Source organism: Rhipicephalus microplus, chromosome 10, assembly GCF_043290135.1.
Source record: "Rhipicephalus microplus isolate Deutch F79 chromosome 10, USDA_Rmic, whole genome shotgun sequence".
In the NCBI taxonomy this organism is placed as follows: domain Eukaryota; kingdom Metazoa; phylum Arthropoda; class Arachnida; order Ixodida; family Ixodidae; genus Rhipicephalus; species Rhipicephalus microplus.
The window spans coordinates 100,890,402-100,901,461 of record NC_134709.1 but is presented as its reverse complement, the minus strand read 5'-3'; the positions used below and the strand labels follow the sequence as shown (position 1 = coordinate 100,901,461).

The 11,060-nt window shown below is 51.5% G+C and overlaps 1 protein-coding gene across 1 annotated transcript in view; it reads left to right on the top strand.

Annotated features, from left to right (window-relative positions):
- The first annotated feature begins 1,330 nt into the window (after positions 1-1,330).
- The window catches only part of LOC142774831 (GTP-binding protein Di-Ras2-like), a 176,581-nt gene continuing 166,851 nt past the window's right edge, over positions 1,331-11,060 (top strand). The window contains exon 1 of the mRNA XM_075875960.1: positions 1,331-1,478. The gene's annotated coding sequence lies outside the window, so the exon portion shown is untranslated. The remainder of the gene's footprint in view (positions 1,479-11,060) is intronic.

Below are 11,060 nucleotides of genomic sequence, written 5' to 3'. Positions count from 1 at the left end.
ACACTAGTTGGGGAGGTTTCCCAAAGGTCACGCCTACAAGAAATGAGGAAGGTCGGCAGTCGCATAATATCATATTTTAAATGTAGAGTGCTAGTAGACGCAATGGGAGGTCGCGGTATGCGGGAAACAGACTAGGGACAGGATACTAGTAATGATGACAGGGAGAATGAAATGGAATAAGGGAAAGAGCTGGTCGTTCGCGGAGGCCGTCGAGAGGCCGGGAACTGTAGAAACGGGATGGCGAGTCTTCCCTTCCACCATCGGCAAATAGGGAAGGGCTGAAGAGAGAGACCAAGGGCACGTTTTCGTGGAATTTACTCGCCGCCTCCGCGGCACTTCTTATCTTTCTCCTCTGCTCTCCGTTCGCCGTAGTTCCTTTCCCAGCCCGGTCGATACAGAACGCGCGCCAGCGAGCCGGGGAGAGCGGCCAACAGCGACACTGCTACACAGCGACAAGACTGGGCCGCAGGAGACGAGCCCCAGGCTAGCATCCGCGCTTCCACCACCGCTCTCCCTGCGCCATTTACCACTACGCTGCGCACTACTCCGTTGCCACGGCAACGGAGCTCATGACGTCACCAACCTGCCCCTGCTACGCCTTTCTTTCCGTAAAAGGGGGAAAACCGAGGGAGGGGGCGGCGCTCGGAAGGAGATACGACGTGAGCCGCGAAAGGGGAGAAGGCAAATACATCTCCTCGCCTTTCATTCACCGTTCGTAGCGGAGTGCGCTTTTTTTTATTTATTGCTGCAGCATTCGCCCGACTGCGCCATCTGTGGAGCCCACCGCGAAAGTTGAACGCGCGGCGCTGGAATACCCGCCGACATTTGGCTCGGGCCGCAGCCGACAGCGACGTGTTCCGGCCGCCAGAGTGCCCCGTGGAAGAAGGGAAAAGGCAGGCGCGCTTTTCCCTCGCTCCACCTTTCACTCCCGCTCTGCGCGGCTTCTGCCACTCGGCGGGATCGCTTCGTCGACGTTGTCGGCGGTGGTAAACAACGGATGCCTCCTCGGACGACGCTACTGAAGACGACGAGGACGACCGAAGCAACGACAACAGCGTCAGCGCTGCGGGCGTCAAGGATGACGACAGCCTAACAGCTGTAGGAAACAGCGCAGCACCACCTCACCCTCGAGTATACTACGCCGGGCGGGCGGTGGTCAGCTGCGAGCGTCGGGTGGTCTCAGAGACAGTGTCCAGTGGCTGGAACGCGAGGACAGCTGGTGTGAACGACAAGAGAAAGGCACGACGAGCTTTGAACATCGGGTGGGGGACATCACGCAGAAAACGACCTTCGACCCTTTTGTCTTGTCGCCTTGTGCGCTAGCCTTACGAAGCCGAGAAAATGGTCGTCCGCCACCACCACCACCACGGCGGACAGGTGCAACCACCTTGACGGGTAGTGCCTCTTTCGTCGACAACCTTTTAATCGTGCGCCCCACGAGCTGTCAGTGAGAAGGAACGCCTGAGCCCACTCCTCAGGTGAGTTGCTGAACAATTTCTCTTTCTTACGCTCGCTTGAGGCCAACTGGGAGCGATTCGACAGGGACCGGAAAAGACTGGAGGGTAGAATGGGCTTGGGCAAAGTTTGAGACGTCAGTCGTGTCGAAGAGATTACATCGACATACGCCTTCGCGTGTGACTCGTATAATTTTGGGGGGGCGCCATCTCAGCTGACGGACTCCGGTTTTCGCGAGCGCCGACATATTGAGCGTGGCTCTCGCGAAGCGCGCGGTGCGTTTTTTCAAGTTCAAGGACGCAGCGCTTGTCTTTCGAACGGCGCCGTGGAAGGAGTGACGCGCGGCTTCGCGTCGACGCATGACTCGAATACCGCGTATACCCGTCTAATGGCCGCGGCTTTTTATACTCTGACATTAGGGGGGGGGGGGGGGGACAATGAGTGCGGCCAATATACGGAGATGTGGTGTTACCCATCTTTATTGAATCGTAGTAATTGGCAGTACTGGGAGAAGCGTAAGGAAGCAACGTTCGTGACTTTCACGCAGTTGCGAAGATGTTATTTATTTTTCGCCCTCATCTTCCTAACTCGCTCCATCCTCGAACTCGCTAGTTGGTTCGAGGTTCCCGTAACCCTGACGCTTCTCTGGGCCATCTTGAACGATACCTTACCCCACGCTTCCAGAATCCAGTGGCAAACATAGGCTTGAGATGCCATATTCAGCCGTTTATTCGGTGTTTGTTTGGTTAAAGGCCGCACCTTGCAGTAATTTCGGAGGCATTCGCTACATTTTGACGGCTGTGGTTCACTGACAATTCGCCATGGCTGACTTGTTACAACCAGAGGGGCAAAAAAAGCATTAAACTTCTCCGAGCCACACAGCGGACAACACTGTTAACCTTCTCAAAAATTAAGGGCGTGGGTGACGCACAGGCATCCATTAAGTATATTTCTGGTCAATTCTTTAACACTGTTGTTGGTAGGGCTAATAAACGAGTATATACGGTAACATGCGGCTCGTGAGCGGCGGGCCGCGTTGTGTGCACCGTTATACTTTCAGCTATGATGACACGCATGGACGTTGTGCCTGATACTGATGAAGACTTCCCGGCAAGGCCGTTGGCGGCAAGATGCAGAACTTCAGTCCGGCCTAGTTGGAGCTTGTTGCTTCATATCTTCACCGCTAACGAAAAAAAAAACATGGCTGGGTTGTCGATTTCTTCGCTGTCCTCTTCATTTGTTAGCAGTCGAATAAAAATATATGGGGTTTATGAACCAAGTTCTCGATATGATTATGGGGGACGCCGCAGTGGAGGGCTCCAAAAATTTCGGCCACCTGTATGGTGTTGCTGCGCATGCAGAGACGTCGCACCGTGCAAAGATCTCTACCATTTCGCTGCTATCAAAATGCGACTGCCGTGGGCGATATTGAACTCACGACTTTGTGTAGGTTGGACTAAAAGGAGACAAAAGTTTTAATATAGTGATTATATATTTTACTCCACTCACTCGTTACGATTCAACGTCGATGCAGAAGCTTTTCTCTCGTTATAAGGCGTGTGCTACTTCAATATACCCATGTTCCCACAGTTCGAAAGTTTATTATGACATGTAACAAAAACGGAAACATGTGTCCCATTTCGTCCGAGACTGTGAAGCAAAACGAGGCAATGTGAAGAAAATTTCATCTCTTAAGTTGTTCATGTAAAAGCACTTGAATTTCCCCCCGTGGGCCCTCACGCAGTCCTCACAAGCCCTGCTTTTGCACTCCACGCATTGAATGCAGACGGACACTGGCCCTCTGTTGCTCTGAAACTCCTTGTAAATCAAACACCGTCAGTGTTTCTTTTTGCTAATGTTGTTTTTTTTTGAACGCTTATATTTCATCAAAATATTTAGCGATGAAATCTATAAATACGTTTTGACGCCTCTTCTTCACTTCATTTTTCAGAACCACACGAGCAATTCTCTGCTTTCAATATCGTCAATTAGACTTTGTGAGGTGACGAATTTCGGATTTTCTATTGCTTATTGATTTAAAACATCGCTATGAAAAAAATTTCTTCGAAACTCAATTCGTAGACGTGTTTGTGAACGGCTTGACCTGAAGGATATTCCGATTTTTCATGTGCCTCTTGCGAACATCCTTGGAAACGCGCAAAAACCTCAACGAAGCGCGAATGGAGGGACTTCAGTCGTCAACATCAATTAGTGCTTTTTCAAGTTGTTTTCTTGCCAGGAAGCTGTACATCTTAGTCTCTTGTACGTCCGAACCCTCTTAAACAAATATTTATATTATACTTTCAGTGTAAGTAAGCGGTTCACTTAATATGACAGTCTCGAAAGCAACCTAAAGCATTTTTGTCATGTTCTGCCCTTCTGGCATGCCCGAATAGAAAAAAAAAGATTCACATGGTTCCGGGCACCAAATAAACTAAGCTTTTGTCATAAGTAGTGTAGAGAAGCTTCCGAACACTGAAATTGGTGGAACTCTCAGGTGCCTTCTAGTGGGTCTACCCAAAAAGGATGCCGCTCGCGCTGAGAGCCCGTGCTTGGCCGTTATGGTCGCCATTATGCATGCGCGCTGTGTGCCGGCTAATAAACGCCTTAACATTTTGGTGGAGAGTGCTGTGCCCTTCAAACACTTTCGGTTCACATTCGATGCACTTGAAGCTTAGATCGCGTACCGTGCCTTCTACCATGCACCAAGACGCCGCTCAGCAAACGCTTTCTCCTGGGCCGACGCCATGTTCCGGTGTTTCCCGCATTCGCGACCCTCCCGTCTTTACCGGCGCGAATGGCGCCGACGTCGAGGACTGGCTCGCCATGTACGAACGCGTCAGCGTCCCCCATCATTGGGACGAGGCAGGTAAACTCGGCAACCTGGTTTTCTACCTCGTGGATGTGGCCGACATGTGGTATAACAACCACGCATCCGATTTCGCATCCTCGTCCGATTTCAAGACCGCTATCACCAACGTTTTTCGCCGCCCTGCCGTTCGTAAGCTGCAAGCCGAGCAGCGCTTACGCGAACGCGCTCAGCAGGCCGGTGAATCATTCACCAGTTACATTGAAGATGTCCTGGACCTGTGCAAGAAACCCAACGACAGCATGTCTGAATCAGACAAAACCCGGAACGTCATGAAGGGCATTTACGCTGATGCCTTCACGATGCTGCTTGCCACAAACCTAGGCACAGTAGCTGAGGTCATCACGCTGTGCCAGAGCTACGAGGAGCTCCGCCGGTAGCGTTCGATGACCCATTGCGCCACACCACGAGATGCAGGGCTTGCTGGCTTGGAGGCGAGCTGTGATCAGGTGGCACTGCTGGCAGACCTCAAGTCCTTCATACGTGAGGAAATCGCGCGGCAGTTCTCTCTCCTGCCCTTTGCCCACCCACAGGCTGCTCTACAATCGGCCACTACCATTTTTCCACCCATCCGCCGAGCAATTGAGCAAGAAATAGCGGAGGTCATGCCTGCGTACCACCCACAACAGCTTCCGGCCCCTGCGCCCCCAAGTTACGCCCAAGTGGTCGCCAGGCCGCCTCCATTCGTTCAAGCGCCCGCCCCACTGACTTACGCCGAAGCTGCCGCACGACATCCATCCTTTGCAGTGGGTATGCCGGCTACTTATGTTGACGTGACCTCTCAGACTCAGCTCCAGTACCCCCTGCAGCCTTTCCAGCCACCGTTCCGTCCATCGGCTCTTGCGTCATTGACAAGACCTACCCCGGCGAACCGATGGCGCACATCCGACAACCGGCCCATTTGCTTTGCCTGCGGTTACGCCGGCCACGTAGCACGTTATTGCACTCGCGTACAGACGCTTCATATCTAATCGCCTGTTGTTGGCCAGATCAGGCGTACCTATCACGACAAAACGCCGTCTATGTCACCGCCAACTCGCCTAGCTTCATCTTCTCGTAGGTCACCGTCTCCACTACGTCGTTCCCCGTCCCCCATGCGGCCAAGTTCAGCTGATCACGATCGGGGAAACTAGTGGTTGCAGTCCCCGAGGCAAGGGCTGCGACGCTATCGCATTGTGAAAGCCCTCAGAGCCGCCCATCTAATGTCATTGACGTGCTTGTGGACGGTGTTCATGCATCTGCTCTTATTGACACAGGAGCTGCAGTATCCGTTATGGACGAAAACTTTTGCCGCTTGCTTCGAAAAGTGACGACGCCAATTTCAGGGTTGTCCCTTCGTACCGCCGGTTCGCATCGTATCCATCCTACAGCAGGGTGCACAGCTCGCGTTGTCGTTCAGGACGTTCTGTATGTCGGCCAATTCGTCATCATTCCTGCATGCCCTCATGACGTCATCCTGAGGTGAAATTTTCTCTACCGCAACGACGCCGTCATCCATTCTGCCACCGCCGAAATTGAACTCTCCCCCTTCTCGCATTTGACGCCGGAAGACAGTTCCTCGAAACTGAGCAAGATTCTCGTGAAAGACGATATCATAGTGCCTCCAAGCTCCACGATGGGTGTATCTGTCTACTGCGCTGGACTCTCCGACACAATTGCACTCGTTTCGCCATCCGACCGTGCTTGCCGAAGGAAAGGGTTGCTAAAACCTTTCGCGACCGTGCAAATCACTCAGGGCAACGCCGCTATTTTCGTGACCAACCCATCCTCGTACACTGTTACCTTGGTTCGAGGGGAATGTCTCGGCAGAGTGAAACCAGTGGATAACACACAAGTCCTGGACGTACCTGATGACTCGCGTTGTCCCAATTTGCGTACCATCAGTGCTGTTTGCACTTCTGATTCATCATCTCCTGTTGTATTTGGCCCCTACATTAATGACAACCTTACGTCGGTACAGCGTTCCCAGCTTCTGGACCTGTTGCGAGAATATCGTTCTTCTTTCGATGTCGGGCGAAGTTCTCTCGGTCGTGCGTCCACTGTTACGCATCGTATCGACACTGGTGCCCATCCATCATTACGGCAACGTCCCTACTGCGTGTTGCCTGCTGAACGTTGCGAAATTAACGACCAGGTTGACGATATGCTCCGACGCGACGTCATTCGGCCCTCGGACAGTCCATAGGTGTCTCCTGTTGTTCTTGTTGCGAAGAAAGATGGTTCTGTGTGGTTCTGTGTGGACTACAGACGGCTCAATAAGATCACTCGCAAGGATGTTTACCCACTGCCGTGCGTCGATGACGCAATTGAAACCCTTCAAGGAGCCGAATTTTTTTCTTCTCTCGATCTGCGCTCGGGGTACTGGCAGGTATCCATGGCTGATGACGCTCGACCGAATATTGTGTTCATCACACCCGACGGCTTGTACGAATTCAACGTCATGCCGTTTGGTCTATGTAATGCACCTGCGACCTTTGAGCGCATGATAGACACCGTTCTGCGCAACTTGAAATGGCACACGTGCTTGTGTTACCTCGATGACGTTGTTGTGTTCGCTCCAGATTTCTCCACGCATCTCCAACGTCTGAAAGAAGTTTTTGCACGTGTCAGCAATGCCGGCTTGCAACTAAATCTGAAGAAGTGCCGCTTTGCAGCACGGCAACTCACCATCCTTGGGTACGTCGTGTCCAAGGGTGGCATTCTTCCTGACCCAGCCAAGCTTCGGGCCGTGGCTGAATTCCCCAAACCTGCGTCCGTCAAAGAACTGCGTAGTTTCGTGGGCCTGTGCTCATACTTCTGACGCTTCATACGAAACTTTGCCACGATCATATCACCGCTGACGAAGCTCCGCTATCACCGCTGACGAAGTAACGGGCCCCTCAATTCGTGGTCGTCTGAGTGCGACGACGCGTTCGCGAAGCTCCGCCATTTGTTGACGTGTCCTCCCATTCTACGCCACTACGACCCTACGGCCCCGACGGAGGTGCACACAGACGCCAGCGTTGTAGGCCTCGGTGCTGTCCTGGCGCAGCGCAAACCCGGATTCCCTGAACATGTCATAGCATATGCAAGCCGTACGCTCACGAGAGCCGAGACAAACTACACCGTCACGGAGAAAGAGTGCCTGGCGATCGTCTGGGCTCTTACAAAGTTTCGACTGTATTTGTATGGTTGCCCATTCGATGTCGTCACCGACCATCATGCACTATGCTGGCTTTCATTATTGAAGAATCTCTCAGGCTGACTTGCCCGTTGGGCTCTTCGCTTACAAGACTACGACATCCGCGTGCTGTACCGCAACGGACGCGAGCATGCTGACGCCGACGCCCTTCCGCGCTCCCCTCTGCCTGAAGGTGATGTGCTCTGCTCAGTATCCTCGGCTGCTGTTTCTGCTATTGACGTTGACATCATCGCTACCGAACAGCAAAAGTATAATTGGATCGGCTCGCTGATCGACTTGCTCTCTGATCCATCCGCAACGCCATCCACGCGTGCCTTGCATCGTCGAGCTCGCCATTTCGCCATCCGTGACGGCCTTCTACATCGACGCAATTATGACGCCGATGGCCGGCAGTGGTTACTCGTGATACCCCGCAGTCTGCGGTCAGAGATATGTGAATCCTTCCATTCTGATCCGCAATGCGCGCACTCTGGGATATTCAAAACCTACCATCGCATTCGACAACGCTACTTCTGGCGCGGGATGTACCGCTACGTGCAGCAGTTCGTTCGCTCTTGCCTCGCTTGCCAACGCCGCAAACCGTCAGCACACACGTCGCCAACCAGTCTGCAACCGTTACCTTGCCCTCAGCGTCCGTTTGGGCGCATAGGTATCGATTTGTATGGACCACTTCCTCTGACGTCAGCTGGTAATCGCTGGGCCATCGTCGCCGTAGATCATTTAACGCGTTACGCCGAAACCGCCGCTATCCCTTCGGCTACTGCGCGTGATGTCGCGTCCTTCCTACTGCATCGATTCACACTGCGCCACGGTCCACCTCAGGAGCTTCTCAGCGATCGAGGCCGTGTCTTTTTGTCAGAAGTCGCCGAAGCCATTCTCACGGAGTGCCATTCTGTCCACCACAAAACTACTGCTTACCACCCGCAGACGAATGGTCTCACGGAACGCTTTAACCGCACCCTCGGCGACGTGCTTTCGACGTACGTCGCCGCCAACCACACGAATTGGGATACTATACTGCCCTTCGTCACATACGCCTACAACACCGCCCCTCAGAGCACAACCGGGTTTTCATCTTTCTTCTTGCTGTACGGAAGGCACCCGTCACACACTATCGACACTATACTCCCGTACACGCCAGATCCATATGAGTGTGCACCTATTTCTGAGACAGCCAGGCTTGCTGAAGAGTGTCTAGAGCTTTCCAAGACATTTACGACGCATGAGCAAGAGCGGCAGAAGAGTATTCGTGATGGCTCCGCCACTTCTGAGCCCACGTTCCTTCCTGGTTCTCTTGTATGGCTCTCAATCTCGACATCTGTAGCTGGCCTTTCTTTCAAACTACTCCCGAAATACGAAGGCCCCTACCATGTCATCGAGCGCACATCTCCGGTCAACTATTCGATGGAACCAATTGAACAAACTTCGGACATGCGCCGCCGCGGGCGTGACATATTCAATGTGGAGCGCCTGAAGGCTTACTATGACCCGCTCCTAGTGACAAGCTGTTAGGTCGCCAGGCGGCTCCCTCTTCGACCCCGGGGTAATTGTAGAGAAGCTTCCGAACATTGAAATTGGTTGAACTCTCAGGTGCCTTCTAGTGGGTCTACCCAAAAGGGATGCCGCTCGCGCTGAGAGCCCGTGCTTGGCCGTTACTGTCGCCATTGTGCATGCTCACTGTGTGCCGGCTAATAAACGCCTTAACACTAGTTAGAAATACATTGCAACAAATATATACTTCCCTCATTGTATTTATGCCAGGGTAGCTACATGCATGGATCCTTAAATATGGTTAAGGATAATTGCAACCTTTTTTGATGGGTCATTAACACACTGACACTAGCCGTGTAATTTTTCCCCACGCGAGCGCTGAAAGCAATCAACCTTTACACATGACAAGGTAAACAAGTACCAGCACTTTTCGCTCAAAAATAAATGTAGAAAATATACCTTTTTATTAGCTGCAGAGGTTGGCAAAGTCAAAATGCCACGTTTCGCCCCGTGTCTCATTTTACCTCACCATACCCTACTGCTGTAGTATTTCTTTTTTCGTACCTCTGAAGAAAAAACATCACTTTACATATTTGTGTCGCATTCTGCTCCACTCTCGTGCAACTGCTACCGATGTTAGCCCTCAAGTTCTTCTTTGTCAGAAACGAGACAAGCAGCTTGAGGACGCGTACGAACGAAGAGAAAACGGCAGACGCACGTTGTGTGTCTGCCGTATTCTCTTCTTGTGTGTGTACACGTCCGTAAGCTGTTTTGTTTTTTGTTCCTTCACACAACAGGCCCATCAACAGATTCTCCAGTGGTATTATATATGACGAAAATGTCGCATACCCATTCCGACTGTTTTTATACCATTTTTCTAGCCCTGTGACCTCATGAGTGCGATACTCAGTTACGTCATCTCATCATAATGAGATCTACTTCACTGGCGCGATGAAACAATTGACTCGACAAACACAGCGCGGTGCGAGAGCACCGCCCTGCGAGTGCCACCCACCAGACACTCAAGTCAAAGATTACGGTCGCTTCCAATTTTGTCGGCAACTTCTGATCGGGGCACCCGCTCCTGTGACATTGATTGAATCTGACAAGCTTATCGACCTTTCAGTCTGCGATGAAGTCGGGAGCAACCTATGAGGACGCGGTAAGAGTAGCCGGGTGTCCTTCACCAAACACGCTGCATCGATATCGACAGCTGTCGAGGTGGCTCTCGTTAGCTGACGCGTGATGTCAGAAGTTCGCAACCCTAATTTCGTGGGCAAAGTTTTCTCCGATACCACATGCGCCATTTCGTACTAACGCTTTTGCTACCTTAAGAAAAGAAATAAAAATTTGCCATAATTGCCGTAACTTTTTTTGGTGTTGTTGTTCTCAACTTGTTCATCTTTTGTTTTTTTTAATAATAACATAGCACCGTTTCATTTATTCAGTGGGGTTTCCTTAATTCACTAATCGCTGAAAGATGGTAACTAGAAAGCGACTTCTTCAAATGGTGGCAGAATGAAAAATGCCAATAAAATGAAGCCTCATACACGAATGGTCCAACACTGACAAGTGTGACCAGCGTCAAAAAGCACACAGGGTGCGAGTACAGTCTTTGATGGTGCCGTGTCGGACCACTCTTTCTTGCTGACGAGTTCAGTCACCATCTATCTTATTTTTTTAGTATTTATATACGATATCTGATGACGTCTGCGCTTGCAAATGGTAACCAAAGATCTAAGGGAACTAGATAGCGACAGGAAAGCATACACATAAAAGTCATGTTTGGGCTGTTAGTAAAAGAAAAGGGGGCAGAAATACTAAATGCAACCTGCTGGTACGACCATGAAAGCCATAACTTCTCAAAGGTTGGCGGCGAAAGCAATTGAGGACACCGCACCAGTTCAACAGCATGAAACCCACAGGAACTGCAGAGCTAAGGATCCTCCTGCCTGTGTTCACGCTTGGCTTACGTTTGTTCGAGTCGAAGCGATGGGTTCGCATATCGTAGTTGGCGCTCGGCTTTCGTCTTAGTGTTCTGTAGCTGAGGGTTACCTCGTTGGC